The 23116-nt window shown below is 42.8% G+C and overlaps 1 protein-coding gene across 3 annotated transcripts in view; it reads left to right on the forward strand.

The window, feature by feature from the left end:
• Positions 1-3089: 3089 nt before the first annotated feature.
• Positions 3090-23116, forward strand: part of INPP4A (inositol polyphosphate-4-phosphatase type I A) — a 112746-nt gene continuing 92719 nt past the window's right edge. For all 3 annotated transcript variants that reach the window (XM_063126294.1, XM_063126293.1, XM_063126295.1), the window contains exon 1: positions 3090-3306. The gene's annotated coding sequence lies outside the window, so the exon portion shown is untranslated. The remainder of the gene's footprint in view (positions 3307-23116) is intronic.

Raw genomic sequence — 23116 nt, forward strand, 5'->3', positions numbered from 1 at the left:
TTGGTGCCATCCCATGAAGCTGATTGGTGGGAGATTCAGGACAAATAAAAGGAAATACTTCACACAGTGCATTGTTAAATTAGGGAATTCGTTACCACAAGATACAGTGATGGCTACGAATTTGGATAGTTTTAAAAGGGGGTTGGATAAATTCCTGGAGGTGAAGGCTATCAATGGCTATTAGTCTTAATGGTTATGTGCTACCTCCAGTATCTGAGGCAGTAAGCTTGTGTGCACCAGTTGCTGGGGCATATTGGTGGGAGGGTGCTGCTGTACCGTGTCCTGCTTTGTTGGTCCCTGGTCGACAGCTGGTTGGCCACTGTCTGAACAGAGTGCTGGACTAGATGGACCCTTGGTCTGATCCAGCAGGGCATGTCTTATGTTCTTATTAATATTGTCTGTCATTGTTGTTAGCAGCAGATCACTAACAACAATTAGTTACGATATATATATATATATATATATATATATATATATATATATATATTGCGTTGTGGTCTCAAAGCAGCTGAGTTTCTAAATGTAGCTTACACTTAGGGTAACATAATTTATGTTGGCACTAGTGCTGAATAGGGTACTACTCTAGATATTTGTTTTTAAACTTGCAGATCTTTGTTTTTAAATGAAAGAATAGCTACATAAAATAATCCTTAGAAAAATTTGGATGCATTATAAGTATTTAATAACAGAGGCAGCAGTAACAATAACTAATAGTAATATCCTTCATGGTCTCAATGTTGTGACATTCAAGTTTTTTTTAACCCGAAGAGAGGCTTTTCAGTCGACAGCACAGCTCTGCAGGGGAGTAGAACAAATGTTGCTAGACTGCCTGCCGGCTTGCACTTACCACGAAGTGCCAAACATCCTAAGTGAGTGGTCGCCTGCAAGGCTAGGTTAATGGCACTCCATGTTTGTGGCTCTGGTTTTGAACTTGATCCCAGGATATAATGGTGTATGTTCACCCATTTTTAAACATGGTTTGAAGTGAAAAAACTATATTCCTGTCAGGGAATACTGTCTAGCAGTTCTATCATGTTTCTTCTCTTTTTTGCCATTTCCTCCTGCGAAAAATATTCACTTGTTTCTTGTACATGCCAGCTCAGGGGTTATAGTGTGCAATTAATCTTAGCAGAAGTGTGTGTGTGTATGTATGTAGACCCTATCTTAGATTTGAGATAGGGACTATGGAATAACCAGATTCTGGGATTGCAAAATACCAGGTTTAGCTTCTATTAGCATAGGAAAGTAGCAAGCTTTGTCTTCCTCTACTTATTTTAAAGGCTTTAAAAAAAAACTCATCTTGCTCTACTGTCAAAGAAGATAGTGGCTCACCAAATATAGAAGTCTAATTTGAGAACAACAAACAAAAATAGATAAATCCAGACAAAGGTGCTAAGTAGTTAAAAAAAACTTGAATAAGAGGAACCAAAGGCCTACTGAAATAAACCCATCTTTACAGCCTGCCTAAAGATGGAGCCAGACAGACCCTTCTTTGGAGGGATGTTTCAAAGTTGACTTCAGAACATAAAAGCCCCTCTGCTCCTTGTGTTATGCACGACAGATCCAATGGTAGAGGAATACGAAACAAGGCATCTGGTGTTCAGGCAGGTTCCCATTGGAAGACTTGCACAGTCTGTTCAGGACTTTAAAGGTCAGCATCAGTGCTTTGAATTGAGTCCGAATATCAGATTATTTCCTACAGCTAGCAGGTGAGATCAACATAGCTGTAGGAAATAACCTGTGCCCCAGTTTGAACCAGTTGGATGCTCATAACGTGGAAGTTGAATCTCAAAGCTTTTGGAGGATAGAGTAACAATGGGCTAAGAGGGCAGGGTCATGTCTTTCGAGAACCCACATTTGAACTTCTGAACAATAATCTGTCTTTAAAAATCCTTATTCGTAAAGGAGAAAAAGATAGAACTACTTCAGTTTTGCCTGTCTTTTATAACCTTGTTCCTATCCACTGTTCTCATTTTGAGCGTCATCACACGGGAAAATCACGTTTGCTTACCGTCACTTCTCCGTCCATGTGTTTGTCCCTCATTACTTCCTCTTTTGAAAGAGGAAGTAAACAACGTGCACGTGGCTGATTCAGTGGGCCGTTTTGATTCTGCTGCTTCTGCACACAGCAGGAGATAGCGGCAACTTCCGCCTTTAAAAATAAGTTGGACTTACTGGGGTGTTGTTTTTGTTGCGCGAAGAAGGCTTAGAAGGGACTGGAGGCACGCAAGAGGCAGATGATGTAGTGAGAGAGACCCGCAAAAATCTGTGAGTGCCCAATAACGAGTGTGCAATAAAACGCTTGTCTGATGGAGCTCTTGCTTTTCTCCTACAGTTATCCAGATTATATTGCACTACAGAGAAAAAAATAAGGTTGGGATATGTACACTCCTTTAGGAACAGTTCAGTAACCAGTGAATTTGACAGTGGAGACATTTTTATATTTCAAACAAATGGCAATGAAGGTTTGTGTGAGTTAGGTACACACCTGGGGACGGTGGGAGGAACTGTAACCCACTTGACCTACTGGGGTGGTTTGATTCTAGGAATTTATATACTAAAAGGGGAACTGAACATTGTTTCAACTTCTAACATGTAGTGAGGGAAGGTTCTTCTTGAGTGTTAGGTACACATCATGAATAACTAGACCATAAAGTGAAAAATTAGCTCCTGTTCTGATAGGAGGGTAGAGGCGCGACCAAGGCTTGTATCCAATGTTAGTCTAATTTAAGCCCAATTCAATGGGTCTGTAGGACTAATATTGGCTACAACCCCCAAGAAAACAGATGTCGCCCTTGAGTTGGATGGACTGCTTGCGCTCCCTCCGGAATAATGCAGTCAGCTGTGGCGTCCAGCAAACAGCACGATTCTCGGAGACATCCTGTTTACTCAGGAGTAAACAACCAAGGTAAGTACCAAGGGAAGCTTCTTTCTCAGCACGCGTGCGCAACGTTGCACTGAAGCCTATGCTAGAGGCTGAATTAATCCGAGGAGCATGCACTGCCTGCAGCGATCCTGTAGGGGGCGGAGTTGCTGAAGAGCAGGAACCCAGCCGGAGGAGGAGCCGGGCTACTGGTTTGTGGCGTCATAGCCGGCTGGGTGTATGCGCGTTCGGGTGCCGGGGTTGCTGCAGCGGCAGAGGCTGCCCTGGGGTGTGGGGAGCCGCCGCCGCCGCCGCCGCCGCCGCAGGAAGGAGGGGCTGCAGTCGCTCCCCGGACCAAAGCGGGTACGATCCTGTCAAGCATGTTGCGCAGGACTTGGTGAAAAGAGTCGGGGCTCCCCCCCACCCCGAAGCAGAGCTGCGAGGTAAGAGGGGCTTGTTTGCAAATGGGCTCTCATTCCGCCGCTTCCGAGCCCCCTTGCCTGCGAATTGTTTGGAGCGGGTGGGTGGGTGGGTGGGGAGGGCGTGTTGAATCTCTGCAGCAAAGAGACTGGCAGCCAAAACAAGACGGAGTCGAAGTGGGGAGAGAAAAGGTGATCGGGAGTCCTCCCCATCCTTAGCTCGGGTGGCTTCCTGGTTCGCAAGGAGCTGTCAAGATAAGAGCCAGCGAGAGAGGGAGGGTTCATGATTTACTCCTGTTTAGCGCGGCTTTATTATTTTTGTTTTGTTCTGAAGACTTTGGGAAAGCCGAGCGTGCCGTGCTTTGCTTTTAACGCGGATGCTGCGTTGAGGACATCTGTAATGACAGCTGACGTGTAGCTACAGCGGCAGGATGGATGTTGGTGTATTCCTCCCCTCCCCGCGCTTGTTTGTGGTGGTGTCTGGGCGCTGGCTTTGTGTGATGCAAAAACTTGAGGGCATCCGTTGGCAGGAAAAGGCACAATCCTCGAACTGCAGTGAGATCGCCGATCTGTAGGTGCTTGCGTTGTTGCTAGGGCATTGAGGATTTGTTTTGGGGGACTAGGCGCACAGGCCTTCTTGGCCCAGATTGGTGGAGGGCGTTGCTTTGCTTCTGTGATCTTTGTAAACCTAGAAATAAACAGTCTGCGTGTGCTGTGTTATACTCAAACTAGATTATATATGCACTACTTGCTCCTTAATCCATGTAAACTAAGATAGTAAGGCGCTTATACGGAACATCCATTTTGAAAAGGCCTTGATGCTTCACAAAGGCATCCGAAAGGTCTTATGGCAGCAAAATAGATCTTTTAAAGCTGTTTGAAGATCATGCGTTTTCCTCTAAAGCAGCCTTCCTCAAACTGGGCCTTCCACTCAGATGTTTGAACTTCAACTCCCATTAACCCCAAGCTGCATGGCCAATGGCCAGGAATTCTAGAAGTCATATTCCAAAACATCTGGAGGGTACCAGGTTGGGGGAGGTTGCTTTACAGCAGAGATGGGCAACTTGTGGCCCCACCTGATGTTTTTGCCTAGAACTCCCAACAGCTCTAGTCAGCATAGCCAATAGTGAGGGGAATTGTAGGCCAAAACATCTGGAAGGCCACAAATTGCCCACCCTTGCTCTAGAGTGCCACTGGTTTCCATGCCAAAACCTTTAAGAACACTGTTCTTAAAGAGAACATTTATTTTTGCTGGGGAAATACTTATAAATATTTGTCACATTGATAAAAGTATAGAGTTAAACTTTAAAAAGAATGTAAACAACCCCATGATGAATGCATCCTGCAAACAGCTGAATTAACTTCCTTGATTTTAATCTTGGGCTTCTTTGTTCATAATTTCTGTTCACTTTGTATACAAAGTACTCTATAATTCTTTATTCCCACAGTAGCTGTAGGCTTTGAGCATTATAGTTGGCTGAAGTTTTGAATCTGTCACCTTGATTCTAAGTACATTTACTTGGACATAAATGTTATTGAAATCAGCTGTCCAAATGTGCTGTACCTCCCATTCATGGCCCTCAATCTTGATTTTTGTAGAGCTTCTTCATGAATTCAATTTTAAAAGAATTATCCATTTTAGAATGTCATGTTACCATGTATTTTTTAATTTATTTTTAGAAACCATGTATATGTGTGCCAGGAGGCTCAGATTGGTGGCTTTTTCTTGCCTTATGCTCAAGTGGTAGCAAGTGTTTGCTTGGAATGGTGGCTCTATAGCCCCTTGCTACTGTGGTGGGTTTACCTGTGTTGCTATGTATATTTTCATCTATGTATTCCTCAGAGGTCTTCTAATAATACCTCTGAGGAATACATAGATGAAAATGTATCTGCCTCTTACATTATAGTGCTAACATCTCTCACATGTTCTGTTGAACTGATGCAATGCTTTGAACTTCATCCATTTATCTGTCCATTTTAGAACAATAGGATTGGGCAATTTCAAAAAGGGGAGGCCAAGAACCCATTCTCTTCCCTGTTCCCCATCCGTGTGTGTGTGTGTGTGTGTGTGTGTGTGTGTGTGTTTCTGATTGGTGGAGAATGGTCCTCTTCCCTTTCTAGATTAAATTCTTCTTTTTATACTTCGATTTTTGAAACTTCTTTATGCATCCTTTTTTCTTTTCTTTTTTTACTGGTTATGCCCCTGGAGCTTATTGGAGGAGAGGCAGGATATAAATTGCACCCTTTACAATAAGACATGTGGGTATTACAGGTGTAATGGTCCCAGTGGTCACGAAAGAGCCCTTTGTGAAGGCTGAAAATGATGCAAGTCTTTCTCTCTCAATTCTCAGCTTAAGGTATGAATTGCCTCTGTTAAAAAGCCTTTGTTTGAAATGTTGATCTATTTGAACAAAGAATAAAAGTATTGTTTAGCTGGATCATATCAAAGTCAAGTTTTCCAACAGTGACCAATCAATAATGCATTCAGTGATTAACATTAGGGGTGAACTCAGATCGGTTGTATTTGTGAGTTTCATCTGATGTCATTTCTGGAGTCTAAATCCTGCATTTGTTCAGAACTGCAGGACAAATGTGTGAGACTTTGTGAGACAAATGTGTGAGACTGTTCAGACAACACACTAAGCCACACTCGGTGGTTGAGTATGGGTTGTTGTTGAACTGTAGCCAGTGGGGAAACTCCACTCAGTGCAGCAAGAAACTCCTTGGAGCCCTCCAGACAACACGGAACACAACGGTTGTGCAGGAACTCTCCTTTGCACAGTGTGGATATTCAGAGCGGAGTGTTTTCTTAAAAAAAATTTTTAAAAAATCCTCCACCCTGGGGTGGAGTTTCCCTCCAGACAACACATTTGTCAACGTTGGTGTAACAACAACACCGTGGAGTTCTAAAACCACTGTTGAGAAATGTTTTGTCTGAACTGAACCTCTATCAAGAGTGTAAACCTAGTTGAAAATCTAAAGTGAATGTTGGATTTATTAGTATGTGTCACTTGACTGTCTGTCATAATAATTACGTGAGATGCATTTAAAAATACATATTGTCTAGGGTAGGGGTGAGCAACTTGTAGCCCTCCAGCTGTTTTGGCCTACAGCTCCCATTAGCTATAACCAGCACAGCCAATGGTGAGGAAAGATAGGACCTGTAGGCTGCAACATCTGGAGGGCCACAAGTTGCCCACCTCTGATCTAGGGTCTGGTTCACATACAGTTATTATGTTATGAAAGACTGTTCCCTGCTATCCTCAGCCTGATTTACATCTTTTACTTGCCCATGTGGTGACATGCCTATGACAGATATAGGAAGCAGCAATTTCCATGGTTTTGGTGGCTGAGATATTGTCATGTACTGCTCTCATAGAATTCTGCAATACCTTCTGCCTCAGGTATGGATTTTCACAGTTGTGCAAATGTGACCTTAACTTCTTTCCCCCACACTTCCAAAAATTAATGTTCTGTCTCTCAGGGCATGTACTCATTTCTCTGCCCCCCGCCAAATGGATTTGGATGACAGTTTGCATGGTTGTCCAGCTGCCTCTTGAATGTCTCTAGTGTGGGAGAGCCCATGACCACCCTAGGTGATTGGTTACATTGTCGTACTGCTCTAACAGTCAGGAAGTTTTTTCTGATGTCCGGCTGGAATTGGGCTTCCTGTAACTTGAGCCCATTATTCTGTGGGATGATCAAGAAGAGATCCTGGCCCTCCTCCATGTAACAACCTTTCAATTATTTGAAGAGTGCAATCCCCACTTGGGGGTTGTTTTGTTGTGGGTTATACATGGGTTGTTTAATCTTCATATAACCCACACTTACTGGGTTCATACAACCCGATAACTCCTGGGTGGGGGTTGCATATGCAATTTGATGCCCACTGCAGCTCATTGTGGGTAAAGAGTTCAACCTAGAGTCTTCTCGATGTGCTTGTTTTTTATGTGCACTGAGTTGGCTTTTATTTATTTTTTCCTTGGCGGGGGAAGCATTTATTCATTTTATGTTACATCATTTATTACAGTTGTATTTTCTCTTTCTACCAAAAAAGGCACTCAGACATGGAAAAGAAATTGTATATTAATCTCATACTATGGTTTTCAGATGTTCTAGTTTCAGGGAAATCTTTTTCATGTAAACCCTGGCATGTCTTGTGATGGAACTCCTTGTTGTCGCTTAGGATTTGGGGAAGTGTTCCATCTTGGGTGACTTTGGCCAGGCCTGCAGAGAGCAGTACGTGGCAGTATCTTAGCTCCCAAAATCATGGAAATTGCTGCTTCCTATATCTGTCATAGGGATGTCCAACATGGACAAGTAAAAGATGTGAACCAGAGTGAAGATAGTTTGGACTAGTTTACCACATAAGAACAGTTGCTTCATATGGAATGAGAAGATGCTCTACAGCACAAAGAACACTCCGCTGGGACTGCATATTGAAGTAGAAGATTGGTAGAGATGAGCAAGCTGACTTTCAGGAAGCTTGCCTACCATTAACCATCTTCCTGTGGAACTCCTGGTAAGCTTTTGAGGAAACCCACGGTTCCCTAGATTGTATTTTGAAAGCCAGTTAAGGACTTTTTGATGCTTTACAAAGTAGGTCAGTGTTTTTCTTCTTGAAAAGAAGAATGTTTTTCTTCTTGACCAGTATAAAAATGCTTCCTTTTCTGATATCTCAGAATAAGCTGTTGTGGATTGCTATGTATGCTAAAGCCCATATGCATGAATGTGAAATCCTGGTTCCCTGGATGGTGTCAGAGATACTGACTTCTGTTTGCAGTATTGTCTAATCTTACTAATCAATGTTGACTGCAAAATGATGGCAAAGTTCCTAGTTTAGCTGGGAATCTTCTATGAATCACTAACACTGATAGCCTAGGACTATTCATAATAGATGAGGACAGAGAAGGGTATTTAAGCCATTGCAGTTGAAGAGGGGGATCTGTTCAATGGCTTTCTGATTATTCTGAAAGATTGTTTTCTGTTTGGGAAATTAGGCTGTTGCCTTATGTAAATGCTGTTTGACCTTAGGCTGGATTGCTGAACAGTGAATTACATAGAAGATGTGATTTTGGTGCATGTCCATTAGCAGGCCCCTGTTGGCAGTTAGCAATTTTTTGTAGACTTTTTATAAGTAGGGGGTCTACCATTTTTGCCTGGCCTTACTAGCCAAGCCCAAAATTGTGATTGTTAGGTTCCTTCCCTTTTCCTTCACCCACAAACCATTTCTAGCGGGAAAAAGTTTGTCGGATGCTTACTGGCATGATGGGAATTGTAGTTTAAAACATCTGGAGGGCACAAGGATGGTGAAGGCTGTCATAAATGTTAAATGCAAAGCATGTTTCTTACCTGACAGTTCCATAGTGTGAGCTGTTCATGTGCTTAACAAACCCACCTAGTTGTTGCTATTCTACATAAAATTCTACATCACTTCCCCTACCCTGCATACACACACTAAGAAAATGAGCTAATAGAAATACATGAAGAGTGTGATCAGTCACTGACTCATCTAGTGAAAAGGGATAAAAAGCAAAAGTTGGTTTACTCATTCCGTTCTCAGAATGAGAGGACTGTGCAATCAAATTGATGGCTTTTTCTGGAAAATTTCTGGAGATGATTTAGCTTTGTTTTTTAAAAGTGCTTCTGCCACAACACAGGCTCTGAACAACAGGCCTGGCTGCGGACACTCCCTGCTCAAGCGAAGTCCCACCACTTGAGGAGCCTGAGGCGAGGGACAACCACTGCCTTTCTCCAAACTATGTGGAGAAAGGGGTTAAATTGGAAGGATTTCAGTAATAAATTAAAGCACTGTGAATTATATGTACTGAGGAGAATTATTGACAGAGTGGGTGTTAAATGTAAATAACTGCAGATGATAATTGCTAAACAGACACGTGGGATTTTTGTGGTAGTTAAAATAAACTGATTAAAATTTTATTTTAAAAGTTCACAAGCTTTGTTTCATAATAAAACAGTTAAAAAAACCTTTTTAAAGCCTCTCATCCAATCCTTTCACTCTTCTCATACACACTTTCCTTTCTCTCACACATTCACTCTTGAACTTTCTTTATTATCAGTATTGATTAATATACACCAACTGACTATCAGCACACTACCCTCAAAAGACACCACTCTCTACACTGAACCTCAAATTCTTCAGAACCTATCTACACACCAAGAGCTAACATACAGAGCTAACACAGAGAGAGCTCACAATCTCCTCAGTCATTCCCTTATATATCACTCCTCCCACTCCCAAGACATTCTAACTCCACCCACTCAGGTCAACATTCTAAACACACCAGACTTACAAATTCTAGACATGCATTAGGGAACTGACTTGTGGGGTGTAACACCACAGCTTCTTTCTATCCAGAGACTTTTTGCAAGGGACAGGTTTTGCTCTGTCAATGTATTCCACACCTACAATCCACATGGAGACTGTGATGATCTGTGTGTGATCGCTACCAATGAGGAAAACATCCTACAGCTCCCAGCATTCCCCTGCCAGCAATACTATAGGGCTTTTTTCTGTCTATATGTGCATGGATTTGCATCCTAAATAGACTAGCAGGATTGGTAGAAGTGGCACAGCAACTGTGGCATCAAAACACCCCCCTCCAGTGGCTTATCTGGTACCTCTTGAATTAGGTACTCTCCCCCTTCCTTTTTTGTATGGCACTAGCACTGCTCCAGGAAATGCACACTCCTTTCTTTTCTGTTTTTGAAGAAATCTTACTTGGTTTGAAGTGCATAGCCTTTTTTTTTTTAGTCTTGATTTATGCTCTCCTGGAAGCTTCTCTACATGAGCAATTTATTGCACACTTGCGATTGGCCACTCACAGAACTTTGGGAGTCTTTTACATGATTCTGTCAACCTCCAAGATGTGTCCCATGCTTTTCCCCGGTAATCTCACTTTTTTAAAACACACACACAAAAACACCTAGATAATACAGTATTTAAATTATTTGTGGGATGTCCCCAAGAGCTTCCCAATTCAGCCCTCGGGCTGAAAGCAGTGCTGTCCTGCCTTCTGTGGCACTCTAAAGCTCTAACCGTGACCAAAAGCGATCACCTCCTCTTTGGCTGGGAGGGGAGGGGACTGGGTAGGCTGCTGTCCTGCTCCAAAAAGCCCAAAGCACTGGGCTGGGTGGGGATTTTGAAATCATTGTGGCCCTATTAAGCCTTATGCATGGTTACCCTCGATAAGGCAATCAGTGGTTTCCTAGTCATGATGGCTATATATTACCTCAGAGTCAGCGTGCTTCTGAATGCCAGTTGCACTATAGACAGTTGGTTGGCCACTGTGAGAACAGGATGTTGGACTGGGTGGGCCTTTGGTCTGATTCAGCAGGGCTCTTCTTATATAGATCTGTGTCTTTGAATTTTCCCTCAGCAACCTACGATATTGTTGTTGCTGTGCCTTGAGTTGAAATAAAAGGGGTTGTTGGAGTGGGAAAAGATTTATAATGAAATCATACTTTTGTATGAAGGTACAAATGGAGGGTGGACACTGCAGTGAATGTATATGCATGACAAGTTTCCCTTTGCTCAGAAGATGGCTTTTTTTCAACCTAGCCCAAGCTATTTGCAGTCTGTGGAAACATAAGCTTTTCTCATTAGGTGTCATGCACCTTGTTCTGATGTAGTTGGTTAGAAGTTGTTTTTGTCTGGCTCCTGGTTAAAAATAGAACAAAAGATAATTTTCAGAAATTATACTGACCTTAGGTGGTTGAGGATTGCAAAACACCTTGTTAGTTGGCCCAGCAGGTTTCAGATGAAGTAATTGACAAGGATCTTTCAGGAATTATTCTGGGATGTAGGCCTTTTGCATTGAAGTTTGCTGACAGCAGGTTCGTGGTTTATTAAAAGAATTACTAAATATTTCAATTTTGTATTTCAGGACTGTCATAAATATTTCCAAATAGAATGCCCACAATTTTTTATTTCAAAAAATGTGCACTGTCACAGAAGTCACAGAACAAATGTGTTCTCTCATACCACACAAACACACATTTTTTAAAAAGGAATTAGCTTAGGTCAAGCCCTCTGCTTCCACAGGAACTCTGCCTTTCCTCTTCCTGCCAACCACATATCCCCTCATGTCCCCATGTGGTTCTGCTAGAGGAAAATACCTCCAGACTTCTCCTTCCCATAAAAGCAGCTGGACCGAATGTCAGAATTCTGCAGCTGATCCTTAGCCATAAGAATGCTTGTCAGGAGTCTTTTAACACAGCAGCTCAGCTGATATGCCAGAAGATAATGTGGGGTTAATGTGCTGCATTTATTGCAGGAGGTTTATTTCTGTAGTTATTTAGAACATTTTATATCCCACCCTTCTACTACGTACAGAATTCAGGGTAGTTTACAACTTTAAAGCAATACCATCTAACACAAATTAGGACTATAAACCCAACAACTACAACCAAAGCAGAGCCAGGTGTGTGGGTTAACCTGGCAGGTCAAGTGCCTCCCAGAATTTTTGTTAAAAGGCTGGGTGGCAATAGGCAAAGAGAGAGGGGACCAAACAGACTTTTGGGAAGAGATGGTCCCTTGGGTGTCCTGGAGCCAAGCAAGTTAGGATCTTAAAGGCTATCCTCCAGCACTTGGGAGTTGTGCCCAGGAATGAATCAGCAAGCTGTGAACCTTTTGTAGAATGGGTGTGATAAGCTCCCATGAATGACCACCAGTCGTCTAGTGGAGCCAGGGCTTCCAGGATCTCAGATTTTTCATTAGCAGGGATAATAAAGTCATCTGCCTCTGCCTCCCTCCAGTTCCCTGATCCTTCTGTGTTTTTTGGTCCTGCTGTAGATTAAAATGGCTGGAATTGTTCTGTTGATCAACACAACTGCTTGCATTTTATGGACTTTCCTTGAGGTTGTGGCTATGATGAGTGCCTGCCCTGCAAAATTTGCCACTACAACATGATCAGCACCCATTAACACCCTTGTTGCTGCATTCTGGAAGTTTCTGGAGACTGCATTGCAGGTATCCAGTCTTCATGTAACTTAGGCATATGTAACCATGGCTAGCTCAGATGCCCAGCTTCAAGTCTGTGCAGTAAAACACATCAGAAATGCAAAACACAAATAGAAATTTGAGCAAGGATGGGCACCTTATGTCCTTCCAGATGTTTTGGCCTACAAGTCCCATGATTCCTCACCATTGCTGATGAAGCCTGATGTGAGCTGTAGGCCAAATTAATTGGCAACCTACAAGTTGTCCACCCTTGTTCCAATTCGGGGGGTTGGGGGGTGGAAATAGGCCTACTTAGAAGTGACTGAATGGACAAATTGTTCGTCAGACTGAATGCACACAAGGATGGGTGGAGGTAAAAAGGGTACAAGGAAACGCCTGCTTGTTCTATGCTTGGTAACTGTGATCTCATCCTGTATATATTTTTGTACCTTGGTTAAGCATCCAAAGAAAATTTGCCTGGCTTGTGGTGCAATGATTGTGCAAGTGCAGTTTCTGGAGTGGTGGCATTTGCATTGATTCCTGATGTTTTTGGTAGACCTTTCTTTAGTCCTCAAGGAGTAAGGAGAAATGAACTAATGGGGTGAAGTCCTAGGTGTAATTACTTGATTGCTTCTTTCCATTTTAGCACATTTTCCTCTCTTTTTAGCCTCCTCTATTTCTGGATATAGTATTGCACTGTTTATTGCTACCGTTAACACCGAGAGCAGAATGTGTAATTTGTCTTCTCTGTCACTGCAACATTGTATTTCTGTGACATAATAACAAATATGCATTTACCGACTCTCCCAGCATATTCATTTCTTAACTTCTGGTTACTTACAGAATTTATTACCAGTTGTTGCTTTAGTTTATACCTAGTTAATTTTTCTTTATAGATTTAAATTGATTTCTGACTTGCACAATGCAAATCATACTTGCATTGTGCATTGTATGCATGGATTTTCAGGTAGATAATTTTACTTGCAGAAGCTTAAGAGCAAATGCTCTTTTTAAAAAAACCAACCAAAGATAATGGAGGAGGCTAAGTAAAGTTGGTTTAACTTATGTAAGAATATAAAAATACTGTTTGTAAGTTTGATGATAGGTGTTTCTCTCAAGTTCATCATATGGACATGGTAGTTTGATGAGCTATGTCCCTGAGACACCTCTAGTAGCATAGTAGTCTAATGCAACAGATAGTAGTCCTCCATGGATATATGGATTTCCATTCTCATCCAAAGATGCATGCAATGGGTTCAGTGGGGCCCACACGAACATTTCAGTGTGGTTGCTGATTCACATTCGGATCTGCTAAGTTGTGTATGCACAGCACCTATGAGCAGATACACCTGTTTCCACAAGCAGAACTCCCTTGCAGCTTCAGGAAGTATGTTTTGAAATCATAAGAGATCTCAAAATGAATTTCAGTGGCAAAAATAGTGCATGAATCACACTGAGCATATGGAGGCTATTTTAAATTGTTCCACGTGGCAGATGTAACTACATCGTAAATTGTTTTATGTCCAAAAAGGATCTCTGAATGTGTGGAGAAGATAATCCCGCATACACCAAATGCCAACAGAGTTTAGATCTGGGTCTGGCAGCTTATGACTATCTTCATTTTTACTCTAGAGTAGGCACAGGGCCCCTGATCTGTATTCGGACCGTAGCATGGCGGGTTGTGTATGTCGAAAAACTTTTAACATTTGGATCAGGCCCTCTGCATCTACTCTAGAGTAAAAATGAAGAAAAGGCATAGCTGCTAGATGCAGATTTAAAGTAATGTCTGTTTTGTCCCACAGACTATGTACACACAGTGAACCCTTGCACAGGAACATCTCTCTATGTGGTAAATTGCTGCCTCATGAAAGCTTCATATGAGGTCTGTAATGCATACATTGGGTCTCAAGGGCCAAGCTACACATCATGTTAATTTTTCAGCTGAATGAGTCTTTTAAAAAACATTAAATAGCAATTGTAAGGGCTCCTGATCAGGATCTGGAAAATGGTGCATGATATGCTACAGACCTGGCAAAAATTCCCCCCCCCCCCAATGCTGGTATTTGGTTTGGGAGGGAAGCCGGAGCAACAAATCTTCAAACGTCTGCAATATTTTGCAAAGAAAGCGAGTGTTTTGAAAGTGTTCTAAATTATTTCACCATCACCATTTACAAACTAACAATAGGACCTGGCTGTTGATCACCCCAGAACCGGAAGAGGAGGCAAGAATTTTGTCAAATGGTTTTGTGCACACATTGCCTGTGCATCTTTGGTAACACTTTGCTGGTAAGTTTATTTATTTTAGCACTTTTATCCTGCCCTTTAGCAAAAAGGGCCCTCAAGGCGGCTTACAACAATATTTCTTAAGACAGTCCCTGCCCACAGGCTTACAATCTAAAAAACATGACACAAAAGGAAAGAGGATTGGGAGGGACTTTAGATGTTTGTGGGTCAAAATCGGTTCTTTTAGAAACCCTTCTCCTTAGAGTTGAACATTAATTCCCCCTTCTCCCAGGTTTCTGCAGCTTTCTTTTCTCCTTTGGAATGTTAAGCACAGGAAAGGCACCACAAACTTTGGTTTAGTTCTACATAACGAATGTGCTCCAATTCTGCATATTTACGAAGTGTGTTTAATATTTTGTGCAAGGCTATGGAGAAGTTTCCATACTTTCTGGAGTTAGAAATTGGCTACTTGTATCTTTTTTTTTTTTTGGCATGCTGAAAGTTGCAACACTTTGGTTTGTTTCTACACTTGGTCAATCTTAGAAATGAATGGGCTACAATACAACTGGAACATTCATGCTGGGAGAAATATTTATATACGCGCTACCATTGTTCTTCTGTTGACATCTACAACTGGAGCATGTTCAGAGAAGAGTGCCCAGGTTGTTGAGGGGACTGGAAATCAAGTCCTATGAGGAATGATTGAAAGAGCTGGGGTTGTCTAGCCTGGAGGTAGTGATGGGGTAAAAATCCGGCAGGGACCGTGAGGGCAGCAGAGGCCCCTGCATCCAGGCCTCCTGGGCCTCGATGGACACACCAGGCAGATTTTCACCCCATCACTGCTTTGAGGACAAAGGAGGCACAGGTCTGGGAGGAACTCACTTCTACCCTGACCTGCATACACCCTTTGTCCTTTCCCCCACCAAGTTAATGGTGGCCGGCAGCCATTTATGCAGCAGGGAAAAATACACAATTTCCCCAAGGATGGAGAGATGGCGTATTTTCTCCCTTCACAACAGGACCTTTAATAAGACCTTTAAGACCCCCATCTGCAGGTAGGGGGAGAAACATGATTTTCCCAAGGCTGGGGAATTTGCATATTTTCTCCCTTCCCTTTAAGGCCCCCATTGGTGGCCCCCATTAGAAAATGCTTCTGTTCCCCCCCCCCCCCTGCACCAATCGGGCCTGAAAGGACCTCTTAATGCTTGCAGTAAGAGGCTCTTTCAGGCCCTGATTGGCACGTGGGTGTGTGTGTGTGACTGTTTTCTGGACCTCCGGGAGGTGCACAGATTTCCCCAACCATGCCATTAATTTAAGAGGGCCTTTAAGATCACTATTGGTGTGGTGGGGAGGGGAGACAAAGCACATTTTCTGGGGCCTCCAGAAAGTGTGCAATTCTCCCAGCATGTTAATGGCATGCCAGGGGAATTATGCACTTTCCATAGGCCCTTGAAAGTGTGCATTGCTGAGCGCTTGGCCAGGCTGCCCGCAACAGGCCTGGCCTGGCAGCCCTTGGGAGGGTGCCCCATGAGTTCTTCATTGCCTACCTGGAGGGGAGAAGATTTAGGGAAGAATGATAGCAGTCTTTAAAGATCTGAAAGGTGGTCATGCAAAGGATGGAGCAGACTTGATCTCTGTTGCTCCAGAGGGAAGGGCTAAAACCAATGAGGGGGTGGGATTGGAAGGAAAGCCAATTTCAACTAAACATTTGGAAAACACCCTAACAATGAGGGCTGTTCAGCAGTGAAAAAGTGGCGGTGAATTCTCCTTCACTTGGAGGCATTTAAGCAGAGGCTGGATGACAATCTGTCAGGCATGCTGTGGTTACATCCTACATTGCAGATCCTGCATTGAGCAGGGGGTTGGCCTGGATAATGTCCACGGTCTCTTCCAACTCTATGACCGGGTTCAGATGACATGGCAGAGCTTGTCATAGGTTATTTAAGCCGCACCCCCTGCTCAGGGCTTGCCATGCCATGCTGACACTGTGAGCGTGGGTTATGCAAGGGTTAAATAAACCATGTGTTACATGAGGGTTGTTTAATTACCCTGGCGTTGCATGACATGACAACCCCCAAGCGGGTGTTGCATATTCAAAATGGTGTCCGCACTCACCACAGCCTCAACATGGGTTAAATAAATAACCCACGGTGGGCTGTCGTGTCATACAAACAGCCCCTATCGTTCCTTATTGGGCAAATGGTTCCAAGCCAACCATTTGGTTGGGGTTTGTCTGGTTGCATGTTTCTGGCTTTCTGCCTTGTTTCCACTTTGTAAGCCAGGTTAAGAGAAGCTAAGAATAAACTAAAAACTTTCCAGTGGTTAACTTTTTCCAAAATAAGCAGGGCTGAATAGGTAAGAACCATGTGGGTGTTGAGGGGAAAAGATGAATAAAGAAATTGGCCAAAGAATATGTCCCTGACAGGCCCTGTCAATCTAGCTAGGAATACCTGCTTTTAAACAGAAAATACAGCTGCAGGTGTTAGTTCAGTGTGTGTGTGTTTAGATCAGCTGTAGTGCAAGTTATGCAATAAGTTTAACATGACTTTGTTTTAACAAAAACCACAAAACCTCTCCATCCACCTAAGAAAGAAAAAAGCACTAAACCTCAGCATTCAGTTTATTTGCGCCTCAAGACCTTCATTGCAAATATGCATTGCAATCCTGTACATCAGTGGTCACCAACCCAGTGCCCCCCAGATGGGAATGATGGGACTTGCAGTCCAACGCAGATGGAGGGTACCATCTTGGGCGGAGGCTGCTGTATATGTTCATTCGGAAGTGAAACCGACCGTGTTCAAAATGTGCCTACTCTTGAAGTATGTGTGCATAGGATTGCAAGCTTCAGGTTTTCTCCTTACTGATTCATATCTTTTAAGCACAGTACACAGTAATTGCTTCCTTCAAATAGTTCAGAGAGGCTTACATCTGTTTCTCCAGCACTCTTTTTTGGGATAGGAGGAAGCTCTACCCCACAACTTTCCTCTGAAATTTATACTTATGCTAGCCATTTCATTAAAGTGGTAAACAGATTTCCCCTTATACAGCAGCGCTGACTCTTTAATCTATTACATTTGGACAGGAATGGGATAATGTTGTACTGATGCAGAATCCTATCCCTACCCCGGAGCACAGTATCCCATACCCCTTCCTATATGTAATAGATGGAAAAGGTTTCACTGCTGAGAAGGGATAATCTGTTTTCCACTTTAAAAATAACACACCTCCTATGGCTTGTTTTTTAAATTTTACTTTAAGTGGCAAATAGATGATCTCCTTTCTGGGCAAGGTGATGCCTTTCATTCATTACAGGCAGCATGGGATATAGTGTTGTAGATCACAAGCTGAATATGAGCCAATAGTGCAATATGGCTGCAAGAAAGTAGCTTTTCTTGCACCAGTAGCATAGTATGCACAAGTAGCATAGTATTGTTGTAGAATTTGGGGGTTGAGCCGGATGATCACTTGGGTTCCTCCAACTGTGTGCTTTTGTGATTGTAAGAAGAGACTTCAGAAATGGTCAGAATGGTTATGGAGATTAGCTGATGGCTGTCTTCTTCAGTAGCCCAGCAAAGATCCAAATAGATATTTTCCACTATGGAATGTGTTAATCAAGGTCTCTCTCTCTCTGTAAGCAGGCAAGGAAAAGTTCAGACTGTAAGTTTGGGTGGGGGGAGATGTCTAAAAGAGACAGGGGGCTGAGTTGCTCTTTGCTAGGATCATCAGGTGCTGGCTCCCCCACCCCAAAATCTGATTGAGGGGGGGCAGTGAACTTTGGAGTGCTAAGCTGTGAACCTCCACCTTTGCTCAACCTGTATATTTGTAAATGGAATGCAAATACTATATGGAGTACCATATTTGCCTCCAGTTACCTCAGGAACCCCTGAAATCTTCCAGGAACTCCTGAAATCAGTCTTAAAGACTAGTCAGGCTCAAAAGGGGTGGGGGATTGAGGAGGAAAGAGGTGGGACGTCAGCTGCTATTTAAATATATAGGCACAGATGGAGCTGGCCATATGTTGGGAAGCAGGGCATGCCATAGGAGCAGAACAGAGAGAGAGAAAAAGAAGAAGAAATCTTAGGCCCGGTGAGTAGAACAAAATCCAACTTTTATTTATTTATTTTTGCATTTATATCCGGCCTTTTTTCCTCTTAAGGAACCCAAGGTGGCATACATAATCCTCATCCTCTCCATTTATCCTCTCAACAACCGTGTGTGGTAGGTTGGGCTGAGAGTCTGTGACTGGCCCAAAGTCACCCAGTGGGTTTCCATGGCCAAGTGGGGACTAGAACCGGGATCTCCTGACTCCCAGTCCAACTCCTTAGCCACTGCACCACACTGACTTTTAAAGCATCACTAATAAACAATTTGTATGTCACCCATTGTTGACCCCCAAAAGCCCTTCCCTGTATCTGCAATCCATATGCTGGCGAGTAAAGTTTAAATAACTTTACTGTTTGCACAAGACCAAATGCATACATTGTTTACAGGCCAGCCTCAGCTCCCCTTAGGGCTGTGTGGCACATGGTGCCAAAAGTGGAAGGAATATGTGAGAGTCGTTTCGAAAGTGCAACCATTTTTTCTTGTAATTTTTTAAGCCATTACAGTTTGAGCTTGTTATCCTCATCCAGATGTCGCTGTGAGGCTGGCATATTTAGTTTCCTTCCTCTTTATAACTGTTACACACACACACACACACACACACACCACTGATAACATTCCTGACTTCCAAATTAGATTTGACTACAAATTAGATTGCAGCTTTTACTCCTGGACTGTGAAACATGTTCGCCACTGCTAATCTGTAAGGATTGCCTGGTATAGGGAAAGTGGAATTTCATAATACAAGGGTGGGCGAATGGTATTTAGGCAATAACAAATGCTACTAGAGAATTCTAGCGAGCACAGTTTTGAATGTGTGGTGACTTCTCCAAAGTTGAGGTGTGTCTTTTAAACCCGGTAGAACAGCCTTCTCTAACTTGGTGCCCTCCAGATGTTTTGGACTATAAATCCCATAATCCCTGAACATTAACCATACCAGTTAGTGCTGTTGGAGTTGTAGTCCAAAAAGATCTGGAAAGTACCAGCTTGGGAAAGGTTGCAATAGAACACGCACTCTTCAATTAGGCTGATGAGAAATTGTTTCAAGAGTGCATTGGTTTCATTTTTAACCCCAACAACAATTGCATGTGCTTCCCCCCCCCCCCCCAATGTGTCCTCATTCTCTTTGGGCATCTTCCTTCGAGACCTTGAAGAAGTTCTTGAAAACCAAACCAGTTTCTAAAAATTGGTTTCTAAAGTAGTGTTTTTGCGGTCGGTAGAAAGGTCCGATTTAGATGTTTTTCTTCTGTATTTTTCTCTGCATGGTTTCCAAAGTAAATTATGTAGCCTATTTTTGGTGGAACTTAGCAAATTAGCTTTTGCTGGGTTGGTAATAAAAATAGATGTGCCCCAGAGGCTTGGGTGAGAAACCTATTTTGAAATCTTTGGTCTTTGTGTTACAAGAATAGGGGGGTTACATCTAACATGTGAGTGGACTTCTACTCATGCAATAGGACTTTCCCTTGCTCCCCTCCCCCCACACCCCACCACATACACCCATGCGCATGGGGGAAGGGAAAAATCACATGTTTCATTCTACGGATGGGCAGATACCATTGGATACGGCCCCAAATCTCCCATTATGGAGTGGTGTGTGTGTGTGTGTGTAGGGAGGCGCATGTTATATTACAAAGGATAAAGTACCTTTCTGCATGTTTAGTGCACAAACTCACCTTGTGCCTTTCTATAGGATCCTTGTCAGTGACTACTTGGTGTTAAGAAGGAAAGGGCAAGCTTTGTTCCGAAATGCAGTGCTTTACTTTTCTCCATAGGAATAAATGGCAGCCATTCATATCCGCGGGAGGAAGTGAAGGGGTCAACTAAGGAGTACCATTGAGGTCAAGGCTTAATCTTTTCCTTTTCTTGGGTGATGCCACTATTAAGAACCAGATATAAAGCTATTTGCCCCTTGACAATTTGGCAACTGGAATGGGAAGTTTATGCATAGTTTGTTTCGTGCAAACATTGCTATCCGGGCACAATCTTGTTAAGCGTGCTGCAGTTTTTCCAAAATACTGATAGCACACAATTGGCCCCCACTGAGCAAACAGGCAAGGTCTCTCCACCATTGTTAAACACACTCCATTCTTGTGGCTTTAGGATGACGTTCTGAATAATATGAAGTGTTGTCTACGCATGCAGCAGAATGAAGTTATACAATTTTAAAGTGACAGAGCAGACAGTACCACTCAGGCCTGATGTCAGAGGGGTCAGCATGGTTGCGCCACCTGTCAATGCCTATGTCCCAGGAGTGAGGCCCACACTCAAGAGCACCCTTGTTCTGCTGTTGCTCCTCTTCCTTGCCACCCACTCGTTTAGCCACCCTTTCCTTCTGGTTCTGAGGTGTGTGTGAGTAAGTGGATGGTAGTAGTGTGGAGAAGCAACAGCAGCTGCCACCCACTTGTTTCCTTGCCAGTTCTCTCACTTGCAAGTGACTGGGTGGTAGCAATAGTGAGAAGCAGCATTAGTTAGTCACAGCGGCACTAGTGAAGGCAGACCCACTGAGGGACTGGGATCTACAAAGTGGGTGAGAGACACCCTGAGGGTGTTTTACCCAAAGCACCCCCTCCCAAATTGGAGCCAGTGTGATATCACTTCAGAGGTGTGTGTGTGGGGTGAGTGTGTGTCACATTTTAAAAATATCCATCCACAAAAAAACAAATACCCTGCAAGTAGAAAATATAGCATGAAGGGGAGAGGTTCTGCCCCAGTCTGATTCCTGCTGTGATAGTTTCTACTTTCAGGGAGTATTTTGTTTTTGTTTTTTACATGAGAAGCATTCAAAAATGTGATCCTCACATGCCACTTTCATCTTACTATCCTCATTCTACCATTTCAGGATTTTACTTTTGACCAGGCCTGATATACTTGTCCAATATTGCTGAAAGAAAGATCAAAACATTTCTTTGACATTTGTTCAGTGGAATGCTGCCAAAGCCATCTGAATATGTGACTGTACTATTATGGTTGGGTAACCCAGTTGTCTTGCCAAACCAATGTAACCTAGCTTTAAAACTAGTTCTACAATAGTCAGACCCAAGGTAGGATAGATTTGATACAAGACATTTGAAGAGGAGGTGACACAGAGAGGTGTTTACAGATGATGAATGTTTTTATTCTTGCGTTTGTCTTTATCTCCAGCTATGTAAATATATGGCTTGTTTACTTTCAGAATACTGTATGCAGTTCTGGTCACCCTTTAGAGCCAAAGAAGGTACAGTAAAAGACAGATAAAACTAGGGGGTTAATTTGTCTTCATTTTGAAGAAAGACTTAAGAATGTAGAAGGTGAAAGGAGGAGGGTGAAATTCTTATCCAGGAAGAAGGAGACTGAGAGAAATATAACAAACTTTTTGTTATGTAGTATGTTTTCTCTCTTCAAATTTTGCGTCATTCACTGAAATTGATTGGTTGGAGGTTTAAGACACACACAAAGGGAAAGATTTCTTCAACCAACGCTTTAACTTAGAGAATTAATTGCAACAAGGTACAGGGATGGCTAACAAGGAATTAATAATCATGAATGTTTTTAGACAGTTTTTAGGATGTTTTAACAATGTATATTATGTTTTAATTCAGTTTTATGTATTTTATATTTACTTTTGTTCCCCGCCTCGATCAAAATGGAGAGGCGGGTAAGAAATAAATTATGATGATGATGATGATGATGGATTGATCTGGCTGTCAACTGCAATCCATGAGAGCTAGGAAAATAAGCTTCATGTTCATGGCAGTATGCATGAGACATGATTGGGAACAGAGAAGTGTTATTATTATTTTTATTTATTTAAATTTCTATCTAACTTTGTGCACATGGTAGCTCTCGCCATCATGCTCTGATTGTGAACTTCTCAGGAGCATCTCTACTAGATAGACCTTAGGTTTGATCCCTTAAGGGCGCAATCCTACCAGGATGGCTGTAAGCCTCTGAACTTGGAGGCTTATGACCATCCAGTGTGAAGTGAGAGGAGTGGCAGAAGTGATCTTCACCTCCACGCTCCTCGCCCACCTAGTTGGGGCTCTGCAGAGCAGGAGGGAACAAGGCTGGGGTGGCATGGGGATGTGGTGTAAACTAGCCTCCCAGTCATGTCCCCACCCACCGGCATTTCCCCCTTTCTCTCTTCTCCAAGGTCGCTTTTGTGAGCTCAGAGAGGCAGTCAGCACGAGGGGGAGAGGAGCTTAGGTTCCTGGCTCCGAGATCAGAGGGTTGTTTCCAATCTCAGGTCCAAAAATCCAAGCTATCCTATGGCCTTCCAGACTCAGTCTAGGGCCTGTAGGGTTGCCCCGCCAGGTAGTTCCTATGACAGCAGGTTTCTGCACCTTTTGGTCCATTACATCATTTTTTGCTTTGCATAGAAGAATAACCGCAAAATTGACTTTCCAATGGTTGAAATGACTAAATCAAGGACATTTTTTTAAAACAACAACAACATATTTCTGCAGTTGGTTTCATCTTAAAAATGGCATCTTCGGTTTTATTTAAATGCTGCAGGATTGGACATGTTGTGAGTCTATCTGTGATTCAGCTGAACCCTGGTGCATACTTACA

Source organism: Elgaria multicarinata, chromosome 5, assembly GCF_023053635.1.
Source record: "Elgaria multicarinata webbii isolate HBS135686 ecotype San Diego chromosome 5, rElgMul1.1.pri, whole genome shotgun sequence".
NCBI lineage: Eukaryota > Metazoa > Chordata > Lepidosauria > Squamata > Anguidae > Elgaria > Elgaria multicarinata.